General features: G+C 33.3%; 1 pseudogene; it reads left to right on the top strand.

Annotated features, from left to right (window-relative positions):
* The first annotated feature begins 240 nt into the window (after positions 1-240).
* On the top strand, positions 241-1,518 carry LOC100914139 (annotated as a pseudogene).
* The last annotated feature ends 13,113 nt before the right edge of the window (positions 1,519-14,631 follow it).

The raw sequence follows: 14,631 nt of genomic DNA, 5'->3' as shown, positions 1-14,631 counted from the left end.
AGGAGGAGGAGAAATACAACAAGGAGAAGGAGGAGATAGTAGAGGAGAAGGAGAAAAAGAAAATTGGATGGAATCATAAATGTGAATATGAATGATGAGCTTGCCCAAAATGGAAGTGATTAGAAGAATGGATTAGAAATGAGAGTTTTTCTGCAAGTTGCAGTGGCCTTCTTCCCTTCCCTTATTCTCCTCCATTTGGGCTTGTGCAGTGCAAAGCTTTGAACCTGGACCCTCTCTGCCATGCCTCCCAAAAACAGTTTCAGGTTGGGGGGCATCAAGAAAGTGGAGCAGAAAAAGGAGAAAATTGTTGAGGACAAAGCTTTTGGTTTGAAAAATTAAAAATTGGCAAAGCAACAGAAGTTCTTCAAGGTTGTAACTCATCAAGATAAATTTAGTCAACAAAATCCACAATAGGCTACACAAAATAAAAATGGAAGGGGATAAAAAAATTGAAGAAAGATGACAAGAAGAAAGAACTTCAGGAGCTAAATGAACAGTCCAAAGCAGTAGTTGCTGCTTAGAAAGTAAGTAAAGGTGCCGATCCCAAATCAGTAGTATGTGCAAAGGACAATGTACTAAAGGAGATTAATGTAAGTTATTCCATGATTTATCTTTGGAAAGAAAATGTAAAAAACAAAGTGTCTATCTAGATGCAAGAGATGAAGAACTTGACAATAGACAATTGGGATGAGAAAAAGCTAGAAATGATGAACAAAAAGTATGGTGAATCAGAAAAGAAAAAAAAAACTGAAAACTCAAATAGTTTCCAATTATTTTCTTGGTATTGTTGAAAATAGTATACCTGGTTTTGGATTTGCTCTGGAAATCTTGATAATTGTATATATTATCATGCTCTTCTTCCTGGTTTTGTATTAAAATATGATAAAAAAAGAAAGAAGAAAAAGAAGATGAAAGTTCATTAGAGGATTTAATAGAGAGTGTTCTGCCTTAGAACCAAATGTTACAAAAGTCATTTTATAAGTCTTTTCTTGCATGGAAGAAAAGGAAAAGACAAGAAAAGATTGATAAACTTGAAAAAGATATTGAAAAAGAAAAGCAGACTTTAAAGCAGGAAAAACACTAGTGATTAGTGGCCATGAAATATTTGAATTTTATCCTGAGCTGGTTGATGATGTTGATAAAGCAGATGATATCCAGTACACTCAAGGTACAGGTGGTAATGAGACTGAAGATCTGATAAGAGTAAATGAAATTTACTCTTTGATTTGAGCCAGTATATTTTAAAGGACTTGGATGAGGCTAGTATTATTGTGACTAGTTTTGAAAGATTCTATATATATATTTCAGTAAAGAATGATGAAAATAAATGGAGTGAAGCTCCTGGAGGAGGGGCAGAAAATGTGATTTGAAAGAAAATAATGAAGAACAGAAAAATGGAGTTATTGATCCTATTCCTATTGATGAAAACCTTTATACTTGAGAGGATTTGGATGAACTAGAAGAGTTAAACATACTTGATCTAGAGGAATGACAACAAGCAAGTCAAATGAAAAAAAAATTTCAGTTCAGCATAAATTGAAATTGACTCGTTAATTATTTTCTCTTCTCTAAAATTCATAAACAGGATGTTCATGGTTTCTTACACTGATTTTGGGAGGGTACCCTTTCCTCCAAACAAACAAACAAGAAGGAATATTCACCCTTATCACCTCTATTCTGACCTTGACTAAAGCTAAGTTCATAATAGGGCATAAGAAATCTGAAATATAATGGTCATTACAAAAAAGATTTTGCAAATAATTGAAGTAGAAAATGTAACTGCTTTTTTTCTAACTTGTGAGTTTCATTGGGAATATGTTATCAAGTACAACATACATATTGAAAATATCCCTTATATAAGTTGCATCTTTTTAATGAGTGATTTGATTTAACTTGTATTTATGTTTTTTTTAAAAGATTGCCTAAAATGAGAGCATTGTACTGTTGTGTGCTTTCTAGAGCCCCCAAATTGGGGTGTCAAAATATACCATCTGGACTAGCTCTTCGGAGGATCTCAGGATCAGCCCAAGTCCTTGGTCTTAGTGGAGGAGTGAAGAAGACAGGAGACTCATGAGGATGGTCAAAGGTGGAGTCTGTTTAGTTCAAGTCCTCTCAGCCCTTCAATACCTTAGTGGGATTACATCACTACAGCACACTGAGCATGTGCCAAGTGTAGAGCCATTATATCCCCACATCACCACAGCACAGTTGCATGTGTTAATTGTAAACACCCTGCTATTGATATGTAAATTCCTCTTATTGTAAGTATCCCTTGCTTCGAGTAGAACACAGGTGGCCATGCCCTCCCTGACATCTCAGGAAGTCTAAGAGCCCTTAAGGGAGATGGGGAACCAAACCAGACATTGTCAGCAGGTTTGTTCTGGGCTGGAAGGTCTTATACCTTACCCAGAGTTCTCCCACTATGTACAGTCCTTTACACTGTATTTCATAAATAGACTACTTATACAGTATTGGGTTTCTTTAGATAATTAATCAAATAGACATTAAAGATTCAGGTTCTTTAAACCTTTAAATGCTCTCTGCAAATGATTTTAACTTTTCCCTCCACCTTCTTGCCAAGAAAGTTGTAAACAAAGACCATCAATGTTAAAAAAATTTTAAAAATGAGAATTTAATAATATATTGTTTAGAAGAGACATATTTGAAACAGAAAGACATATACAGTGTTAAGATAAAGTGCTAGAACAGAATTAATGTGCTTTAATTAAACTAAAAAAAGGTGTGAGGGTAACAGTCACAATCTCAGACAAATATTGAACTAATTAAAAGGAATGATCAGAGAAACTACATTTTGTTAAAAAGATATTCTAGAAAATCATGTAATATCAAAAAGTTTTACAAGTTTCTCTGATAAAGTATTCATTTCTCAAATATATGCTGAGTATAGAACTGAGTCAATTTTATAAAAAATAAGGGTCATTCCCCAATTTATAAATGGTAAAATGATGTAAACAGGAAGTTTTCAGAAGGAGACATCAAAGTCATATTGTTATGGGAGCAACCTGCTAGTGGCTGCTGGGGATCTAATTCTGACCAAAAGAACAGATCCCTTCATGTGAGAGGATGATAACAATATAAGGAGACTGAGAGGCAGTTGCATTCTCTGACCTCTCTCCTCTTCTCTTTTGCCTCCAATTTCTTTCATTCTCAATCCACAAGCAACATCTGCATCAGTAAAGGCTGATTTGCAATTTCTTCAGGGATGTTATGATTCACAGCTGTGGGAGCTTTTGGAGAATTGACCTGCCCCTTCACACTTAGGCATGGTCCTTAACATCATATGAAAAAAGTCATTATTGATTGGAGAAAGGTAAATTAAAACAACTCTGAGGTAACAATTCATATCTCTCAAAATGACAAATATTAGAGATGATAAGAGAAAAATAGGCACACTAATGAATTATTGGTGAAGCAGCAAATCTGCCCAACCATTCTGGAGAACAATTTGAAAATGTGTCCAATGTGCTGCAAAACTCTGCATACCCTTGACCCAGCAATACCACTATTAACTCTATATCCCAAAGTGATAAAGGACAAAGGAAAAAGACTTGTATGCACAAAAATATTACAGTTCTCTTGTGTGCTTCCTTTTTTGTGTCAGAGAATTGGAAAAGGAAGAGATACTAATTATTTAAGGAATCATTGAACAAGTTGTGGCAGATAATTTTGAATGAGTACTATTATATTGAGGGAGATGACAAATGGGGGGATAGTTTCAAGAGGAAAAATGGCGAGATATATATGAATTAATGAAAAGTGAAGTGAGAACTGGAAGACCATTGTGCACAGTAAGAGCAATGTTATAATGGTGATAAGATTATGAAAGACTTGGATACTCTGATCACTACAAAGATCCAAGATATTCCAAAGGTTTCATGATGAAAATGTGACATCCACTTCCAGAGAGGGAAATGATGAACTCTGAGAGCAAATTGAAATATAATTTTCCAACTTTCTTTATTTTTCTTGCTTTTTAAAAAAGATATGGTTAATATGAAAATATATATTTCACATGTATAACTGATATCATATTACTTTTCTTCTCAGTGGCTGTAGAACAGATGGAGGAAGAAAAAGGGAGAGATTTTGAAGCTCAAAATTTAAAAAAGAAAATAATTTAAAATAAAAGAAAAAAGTGATTGAGAAAGACACTGTTAAAGATGGGTTTTAGTTGGGACTTGAAGGAAGACAGGGAAATGAGTAGGTGGAGTTAAGAAAAGATTGTCTTGAAGGACAGACAGAGAAAATATCTGGAGCTGAAAGGTGAAGTGTCTTGTTTGTGGAAGAGCCAAGAAGCCAGGATCACTGGAATAAAGAGTATGTGATGGGCAATAAGATGTAAGAAAGCAGGTATGTTAGAATTTCTGGAGGCAACAGGGAATCATTGAATGTTTAGTAAAAAAAAAAACCTGACATTTTTGGACTTCTGATTTAGAAAAATAATTTGGAGTCTTAATTAATAAGAGGCAAAAAGTAGAATTGCTTAGCAGCAGTGAGAGTGAGAGCCTCATTGATGTCATGTAAAATAAATTTGTAGTTGACTCAGTCAGGAAAAAAAAAAAATATATATATATATATATATATATATATATATATATATATATATATATATGATTTTCTTCATCTTCATTTACCAGGACATGTATAGGAGCCAAAGAGGTGCATGGTGGGACTGATCCAAGACTGAGGTTTGGAAGGGCATAATTGGTGGCATGATAAGAAAAAGAAGAAGTAGAGATTCAAAAGAAGAAGGAAGTGTAGAGATGAATTAAACTATCAAAGAGTCAAAATGGAAACAAAACAGAAAGTGTACAGTGAGATGAAAATGACCAGAGAAAAAATTTAGAAATTAAGTAATTAGAAACATGGTGTGGGTAAAGAGTAGGGTTTGTAAAAAAAGGCAGAGGGAGAGATGAAAAGCTAAGAGGTAATAATTAGAAAAATGGATTTTGGAATTCTTTAATAACATAGAGGTTATGCATTTGAGGGGGATGGCAAAATCAAGAAAATGCCCATCTTTGGGGTAAAAAATATTGGATAGGGAAATAACTAATGGATGGTGAGTAGCTGAGGAATTGAGTGGCTATGTAATTTGAGGGAGAGTGAATATATATGTGTAGAAATATGTTAGCAAGAGACTAGGAGTTGCGGAGGAGAGAAAAGTTGTGAGCCATATCCCAAACTCATTGAAGAAAAAAGGAACTGACTTGTAGTCTGTAGACAACAACTATCAGGATTTTGTTTGAATGGTAGATAAGAACATCACTAAACTCAAAGGAAAAGGTTACTGTTACTGATGGAGGTTAAGGGGAAAATCTGGAAATGGAAATGGGGAAGAAATCTTCCAATTAACTCTACCTCAACCAGTGAGCCAAGTAGAATGAATGAAGGCATAGCCAATGGAAAGGGTGACCAGTGAGGCTGTGTCATATAGAGAGAGGCAGTTTTCAGTAATAACTGATAGACCACAAGAGTAGGAGAGGAAAAGTTAAATATAAAGGGAACTTTCCTGCCCATGGCATTCCATAAAGCAAAGTGTAAAAGCTGCGTGATTTTTAAAAATAGCATTTTATTTTCATCCTAGTTGTATGTCAAGAAAAATTTTAGCATTAATATTTGCAAGGTTGTGAGTTCTAAATTTTTCTCCTTCCCTTTCTACCCTTTTCTCTTCTGAATATGGTAGGCATCACAAAGTAGTTTATACATGTATAATCATGTAAAATATATTCCCATATTAATCACAGTTGTAAAGGAGAAATACATCAAGAGGAAAACAAAAAGAAAGAATAAAGTGAGTGGGGGGAAACTTTGATCTGTATTCAGAATCCATCAGCTCTTTATCTGGTTATGGATGAACTGGGTGATGTTAAGTTGAAATTTGGGGATGGGAAAGTGGGTGTAAGGTCACTCAGATCACACAAGATGAGGCTCTGGAGTGGGGGAGGGATCTGTGGACCTTCAATTGCAGATGGAGGTCCTCAGTTCTGTTGAACACATAAGACCAGGTTAACAGAATTAATGTAATAATATGGCATGGTTCTATAAAACAATGTCAAAAATGTTAAACCTCAGACTAATTAGATTAAATACAAGATAGGATCTTTTCTTAGGATTGTTGGAATGATGATATTTGAGGACAGAAATGGCAGATTTGCTCCCTTTTTCTTTTGTTTTTCTTTTTTTCTGTAAAGGAGAAAAAGCTTTATATTAAAAAGAAGAAAACAAAGTGACTAAGGGAATAAAGTAAATAAAAGAGATAAGTAAATTAGGAAGAATAAGAGAAATCCTTAACTTACCCTGATGAATTCAAATCTTACTTAAGGATAACATTGACATATGTTGATTGTTGAAATGTTATCAATGATATTTGAAAGATCTTGAAAAACAACAAAATTAGCATAAGAATCGGGGAAGCAAATTTCATAATTTTCAAAGAAAAGAAAGAGACTGGAATCTAAATGATCAGCCAATGAGTTTGTATTCTTTTCCAGAGGGAACTCTAAAAAAAGAAAAGGTGATTGCCAAGTACCTGAAAAGTTTCATCAAAAAAGTGCTATACTACACTAAACCTTTTCTTTTGTTAATTGATAGAAATCTAGTTCAACTAAATGTTAGCAAAATTTTTGAAAAAAATATTTCACACTATTCTTGTGATTCAGAAATGGATGAACTCAAAAAATAATTGTTAATGGTTAAGTGACAATATTGGCTTGGCCATGTGATATTTAATACTTTGTTTTGATTTCTTTTTACCAACAATTTGGCTAAGGACAGATGTTATACTCATCAGATTTGGAAATTATATAAAGTTGAGAGGGATGGAATACCACAATGAATTACAAAGTTAGGGATTTATCTTAATTTTAATTTTTTTTTAGCCTGATAGATTGGAACATTTTGCCGAATATGATATAATATCCTTTATGGTTTGAGCTGGATGATATCTGTTGATGTCCAAATTCTATGTCTCTGCTATTTCAACTTCAATATATAATTTGTTAAGTTAGAATTAAAGTACATGCACAAGGGCAATTTGATGAACTTGGAAGGCAGATTAGGCCTAACATATTAAGAACTTTTATATGAGAAATAGAAGTTTATGTTTCATCAAGCTGAGGCTTGAGTTGATGCACTGAGGTCCCAAGCACGTGAGGCTAAATAGTAATTGGACTATATTAATATACACACTTGGAGAAAGAATGGCCCTGCCCAATCTCTGTGCAATTCCTGATGTGCTGTATAGGAAATGACAATTTTGGTGGGTGGAGGCAGAGAGACAGGAAGAGAGGCTGGGAGAGATTGCTGGCTGGGTTCTCCTCTGGTGGTACTGGTCTCGTGGTTTCTGGTCTAGCTAGCTTCTTGACTCAGCTGCACACATTGCTATTGCCGATTCTCTTCCACCTCCGATCTTTCTTCTCTGAGAATAAAGATTGACGATTTTCCCCTAACCTGAATTCCTGACTCCAGCTGATTTTAAAATATGTGGTCATCACATTATCCTAAAGTCATTAGGGAGTCACTGAAGGTCATTGATTAGCAGAGGTCAGATATGTAATTTGCAAATATAACTTTGGCAGCAATTTGGAGGAACTTGATAAAATCTTTTAAATATATTTGAAATGAAGGTGGCCTACCTTTCTGATCTAAAACTATATTATAAAGCAGTAGTCACCAAAACCATTTGGTATTGGCTAAGAAATAGACTAGTTGATCAGTGGAATAGGTTAGGTTCACAGGAGAAAAGAGTCAATAACAATAACAATTTAGTGTTTGACAAACCCAAAGACCCCAACTTTTGGGATAAGAATTCACTATTTGACAAAAACTGCTGGGAAAATTGGAAATTAGCATGGCAGAAACTAGGCATGGACCCACATTTAACACCGTGCACCAGATCAAAATGGGTTCATGACCTAGACATAAAGAATGAGATTACAAATAGATTAGAAGAACATAGGATAGTTTACCTCTCAGACCTGTGGAAGATGAAGGAATTTATGACCAAAGAAAAACTAGAGATAATTATTGATCACAAAATAGAAAATTTTGATTATATCAAATTGAAAAGTTTTTGTAGAAACAAAAATAATGCAGACAAGATTAGAAGAGAAGCAATAAACTGGGAAAATATTTTTACAGTCAAAGGTTCTACTAAAGGCATCATTTGCAAAATATATAGAGAATTGACTCTAATTTATAAGAAGTCAAGCCATTCTCTAACTGATAAATGGTCAAAGGATAGGAACAAACAATTCTCAGATGAAGAAATTGCAACTATTTCTATCCATATGAAAATATGCTCCAAGTCATTATTAATGAGAGAAATGTAAATTAAGACAACTCTGAGATACCACTACACACCTGTCAGATTGGCTAGAATGACAGATTTTGCGGAATGTTGGAGGGGATGTAGGAAAACTGAGACACTGATATTTGGAATTATGAATACATCCAGCCATTCTGGAGAGCAATTTGGAACTATGCTCAAAAAGTTAGCAAACTGTGCATACCCTTTGATACAGCAGTGTTATTACTGGGCTTATATCCCAAAGAGATTTTAAAGAGGGGAAAGGGACCTGTATGTGCAAGAATGTTTGTGACAGCCCTCTTGGTAGTGTCCAGAAACTGGAAACTGAGTGGATGCCCATCAACTGGAGAATGGCTGAATAAATTGTGGTATATGAATATTATGGAATATTATTGTTCTGCAAGAAATGACCAGCAGGATGATTTCAGAAAGGCCTGGAGAGACTTACACGAACTGATGCTGAGTGAAATGAGCAGGACCAGGAGATCATTATATACCTCAACAACAATACTATATGATGATCAATTCTGATGGACATGGCCCTCTTCAACAATGAGATGAATCAAATCAGTTCCAATAGAGCAGTAATGAACTGAACTAGCTATACCCAACAAAAGAACTCTGGGAGATGACTATGAACCACTCCATAGAATTCTCAATCGCTCTATTTTTGTCTGTCTGCACTTTTGATTTCCTTCACAGGCTAATTGTACACTATTTCAAAGTCTAATTCTTTTTGTACAGCAAAATAACTGTTTGGACATGTATACATATATTGTATTTAACTTATACTTCAACATATTTAACATGTATTGGTCAACCTGCTATGTGGGGGAAGGGGTGGGGGAAGGAGGTGAAAAGTTAGAACAAAAGGTCTTGCAATTGTCAATGCTGAAAAATTACCCATGCATATATCTTGTAAATAAAAAGCTATAATAATAAAAAAAGCTTTTGTACAAACAAAACTAATGCAGACAAGATTAGAAGGGAAACAATAAACTGGGAAAATATTTTTACAGTTAAAGATTCTGATAAAGGCCTAATTTCCAAAATATATAGAGAATTGACTCTAATCTATAAGAAATCAAGTTATTCTCCAATTGATAAATAGTCAAAAGATATGAAGAGAAAACTTTTAGATGATGAAATTGAAACTATTTCTACTCATATGAAAAGGTGTTCCAAATCATTATTGATCAGAGAAATGCAAATTACGACAACTCTGAGATACCACTACACACCTGTCAGATTGGCTAAGATGACAGGAAAAGATAATGACGAATGTTGGAGGGGATGCAGGAAAAGTGGAACACTGATGCACTGTTAGTGGAGTTGTGAATGGATCTAACCATTCTGGAGAGCAATTTGGAAGTATGCTCAAAAAGTTTTCAAACTGTGCATACCCTTTGATACAGTAGTGTTACTCCTGGGTTTATATTTCAAAGAGATCTTAAAGAAGGGAAAGGGACCTGTGTGTGCAAGAATGTTTGTGGCAGCCCTCTTTGTAGTGGCCAGAAACTGGAAACTGAGTTGATGCCCATCAATTGGAGAATGGCTAAAATTGTGGTATATGCATGTTATGGGATATTATTGTTCTATAAAAATGACCAGCAGGATGAATAAAGAGAAGCTTGGAAAGCTGAACTGATGCTAAGTGAAATGAGCAGAACCAGGAGTTCATTATACACTTCAACAACAATGTTATATGAGGATCAATTTTAATGGAAGTGGCTTGGCAATGAGAGGATCCAATTCAGTTCCAACTGATCAGTGATGAACAGAATCAGCAACACCCAGTGAAAGAACACTGGGAAAAGAGTGTGGACTTCTTGCATTTTTGTTTTTCTTCCCATGTTATTTTTACCTTTCTAAATCTGATTTTTCTTGTGCAATAAGAAAACTGTATAAATATATACACATATATTGTATTTAAGATATACTTTAACATGTTTAACATGTTTGAGACTGCCTGCCATCTAGGGGAAGGGGTGGAGGGAAGAAAGGGAAAAGTTGGAACAGAAGAGTTTGCAAGGGTCCATGCATATGTTCCGTCAATAAAAAGCTATAATAAAAATATATATTTGAAATATCCATTGAGAGCAGATAAATTCAATTCAAAATCAGACATGAGGGTGGAGATGATAAAAAAAGATATTTCAGGGTTAAAAAAAATAAAGAATCAATCCAGGAACTATATGAACACAAATACAAAATACTGTTCACACAAATAAAGTCAGATCTATTGGTCATGGGTAAGATAGGCTACAATAATAAATAATAAAATTTTAAATAACAATAAAAATAGTAAATATAATGAAATATAATGTAATAATATAATAAAATGACAATTGTACCTACATTAATCTACTTATTTAGTACCATACCAAACTGACAAAAAAATTGCTTTACAGAGCTAGAAAAAATAATTTTAAAATTTATCTGGAAAAAGAAAAAAAATATCAAGGGAATTAATGGAGAAAAAAAGACAAAAGAAAGTAGCTAAGCTGTACCAGATTTGAAACTAAATTAAAAAGTGGCAGTTTTCAAAACCATTTGATCCTGACAAAGAACTGGAGTTGTGGATCAGTAGAATAGGTTAAGTTCACAAGACATAAGAGTCAATGACTGTATTAATCCAGTGTTTGATAAACCCAAAGACTCTGGCTTATGGAATAAAAAATCACTATTTGACATTAAACTATTTGGAAAATTGGAAAATGGTATAACAGAAAATAGGTATTGAACTAACATTTCACACCCTATATAAAAATAAGGTCAAAATGGTCCTTGATTTAAACTTAAAGGGCAATATAATAAGCAAATTAGAAGAGCAAGGGATAATCTACTTCTCAATTTTTGGTGAAGGGAAAAATTTATGGTCAAAGAACTAGTGTACATTATGGAATGTGAAATGGATAATTTTGATTATATTAAATTAAAGAGTTTTTGCATTAAAAAAACTAATACAGACAAGCTTAGAAGAGAAGCAAAAAGCTGGAAGAAACAATTACAGCCAATGTTTCTGATAAAGTGCTCATTTCTCAAATATATTGAGAACTGAGTCAAATTTATAAGAATACAAATCTTTACTCAAATGATAAAAGGTCCAGGATATGAACAGACAATTTTCAGATGAAGAAATTAAACTAATTTCTAGGCATATAAAATGTTCAAAATCACTATTGAGAAAAGAAATATAAATTAAGACAACTCTGACATACCACTTCACATTCATCAGATTGACTAGGATGACAAAAATATAATGATGTTAGAGGGAATGTGGGAAAATTTGGAAATTAGTTTATTTTGGTGTGTTGGAATTGTGTACTGATCCAATCATTCTGGAGAGCAATTTGGAACTGTGTCCAAAGGCTATTAAACTGTGCAGTATCACTACTCGGTCTGTATTCCAAAGAGATCATGAAACGGGGAAAAGACCTACATGTGTAGAAATGTTTGTAGCAGCTCTTTTTGTAGTGGCAAGGAACTAGAAATGGAGTGGATACCCATCGATTGGGGAATGACTGAATAAGTTATAGTATATGAATGTAATAGAACATTATTGCTTTATAAGTGAAAAATAGAGCTCAGAAGAACTGATATTTAAAACACTTCAAGTACAAAGTTAGTTTTAACTCAAGTCCTATTTATCCAATTTTATCCAGACATAATAGAGGCCAAGTTTTATCTTCATTTGTGAAGTATGTAAAATTCCAGGATAGATATGAGATTCATTTAGATCTTTTTCAACTTTAGAATTGTATATGCTGCATAAACCCTGGAATCAGGAGAACCTGAGTTCAAATCTGGTCTCAGAGATTTAGCTTAGAGATTTAGACTAGTTCAATGACCCTGAGCAAATCATTTAACCCCAATTGTTTAAACAAAAAGTAAACCAGAATTGTATATGCCTAAAAATTGGTCCAAGAAACTCCTTAATCAAAATTTTATAAAATTTGCTGACCTAAAACAATACATTTTGACTAAAGTCCATTAAAGTAACTTGTTATTTAGTTAGTTTTCACCACTCCTTTTCTCAGGTCCACATCATTTTTTTTCTCATCTTATAGCTTTCTTTGAAAGGAATATAAACATAAAGTCTTTTTGATATTTTACACATATTTCTAGTATCAATGATGCAGATAGCAATAGCAGCAGCAGAAGTAGCACTAAGAGTAGTAGTAGTAGTAGTAGTAGTAGTAGTAGTAGCAGCAGCAGCAGTAGTAGTAGAGTAGTAGTAATGTAATAGGAAGATGTGTACTCCATACATGTAAAGAAATCTCTCTGCAGAATGGATGGATGAGAAAAGTTTGGCAACTGAAGCAAGCAATTGAAATGCTAGTAAACATTTATACAATGTTTTAAAACTTACAAGACACAATAAATATTTTATTTCATGTGATCTTCAAAATAACCTCATGAGGTAGGCTCTATTTATATTTCAATTTTACAGATGAAGAAATTTGATCCTGAAGATATTAAATGACATACCATGCATAACATATTTTATCTGTGTTGACTTTAAAATCAGGTTTTCCTAACTCTTAAGAATAATGTTTTAGGGGCAGCTAGGTGCTGCAGTGAATAGAGCACCAGCCCTCAAGTCAGGACGACCTGAGTTCAAATGTGGCCTCAGACACTTAACATTTCCTAGCTCTGTGACAGTTGGCAAGTCACTTAACCCCAATTGTCTCGGGGGAGAAGAAAAAAACAATATTTTATACATAACACCAAATTAATTGTTTTTAATACTTTTCTTGGTCTACTGAAAGAGAAGACAGAAGTAAAAATAGCTTGCTCAAAGAGTAATAGTATCAGTAGTCACTATTCTTAAATTGAAGATTCCTAGGTTCTACCATATACCTTTTAAAGGATCCTTGTCTCCAAAACCCTTCACTTCAAAACCTTAATCCTCAGTCCATCATGTCTCATCAGTATAATCTATTCCACTGTGATCCAATTAAATTGGTCTGATCAAATTTATAGGCAGTATTGATAAAAATTAGAAACTTAGGATCACTGTTGTATTCCCATCACTCATGTGAATAAAGATGGAAGGGGAGTAAGAACCCCTGAAGTTGTAAATACAAGGGTGTCTATATAATCATATTGAAATTTTATAAAGCTTTTAAAAACTGCAATGATATATTTGGAACATCCTGTATTTTGAGCTATTTGATAATTCAATATTTTGGTCATGTGGGGTTTGAATACCAAAAGAAAATTTAAACAGATGTACATAAAGTTAACTGTAAGCATTTCTTTCTCTATAATTCTTGGGACAATTTCTAAATTATGCATAACTAGAATAGATGGATAGTCTGATATTATTGCCAATTAAAGTGATGACAAATTAATTGGAAACATTTTAAAAATCTCCCTCCATTTCAGCAAAGATTTGGGTTTTAACAAATTTTCAATCATTTAAAAAATTCTATAACATTTGTCTTTGTGAAAATTGAACTTAAAAAGATTTTAAAAACTGAATTATAATGACAAAAATAGTATAATCTAAACCAGGCATTGATGAAATAAAGGAAGAGAAGAGGAAAAAAAGACAGAAGAAATTTCAGACAACTCCCTATGTAACAAATTATATTTATATGTATTTCATATGGATGTATTGCAGTTCTTATACTTATTGCCACAAATTTATATTTGTTTTTTTGTTTTTTTTTACTATTAATAGTGCCACCTTCTGGACTCCTTTGAAGTGACACCTGCCAACTATTGGCAGCTATCCTGTGCTCTGACTTCTGTCAATTATCATCATTAATTCAATTCAAATCAGTTCAATTCATTCAACAAACATTTATTCAGTCCTACAGTGTACACATCTCTATACTGGGGGAGATAAAATGATGAATGTAAGACTAATTTTTTTAACCCATATATCTTAAAGTTTCATATATTTATCCCCATCTCCATTTTCTCCAAAACAATTTAACAAAACAAAACAAAGAAAACTTACCTAACATCATTCTTTTTTTCCTTGAGAAGTACAATTGCTTCATGGTTATAAAATTTACTGGCTCAAAACAATGAACATCAACTACTGAAAGAAGTTACAAAACAAAACATATTCCACTTTTTAGATATATTTCTGCTTTTAACAAATTGTTTTTAATATGCCACACAACGAATTTTTTCAATTAATAAGTATTTAATTAAAGCATCTTCCCCTACGTTCACAAGCAATATCATAAAATATGGCTTCTTTATCTATTTTTCAAATGTATGCAAGAAACCAGACAAATGAATACAAAAATATAAATCACAAGCAAAAATTTTTTGTTTGTTTT

The sequence above is a fragment of the Sarcophilus harrisii genome, chromosome 4 (assembly GCF_902635505.1).
Source record: "Sarcophilus harrisii chromosome 4, mSarHar1.11, whole genome shotgun sequence".
Lineage (NCBI taxonomy): Eukaryota > Metazoa > Chordata > Mammalia > Dasyuromorphia > Dasyuridae > Sarcophilus > Sarcophilus harrisii.
This window is presented reverse-complemented; position numbering and strand designations above follow the sequence as displayed.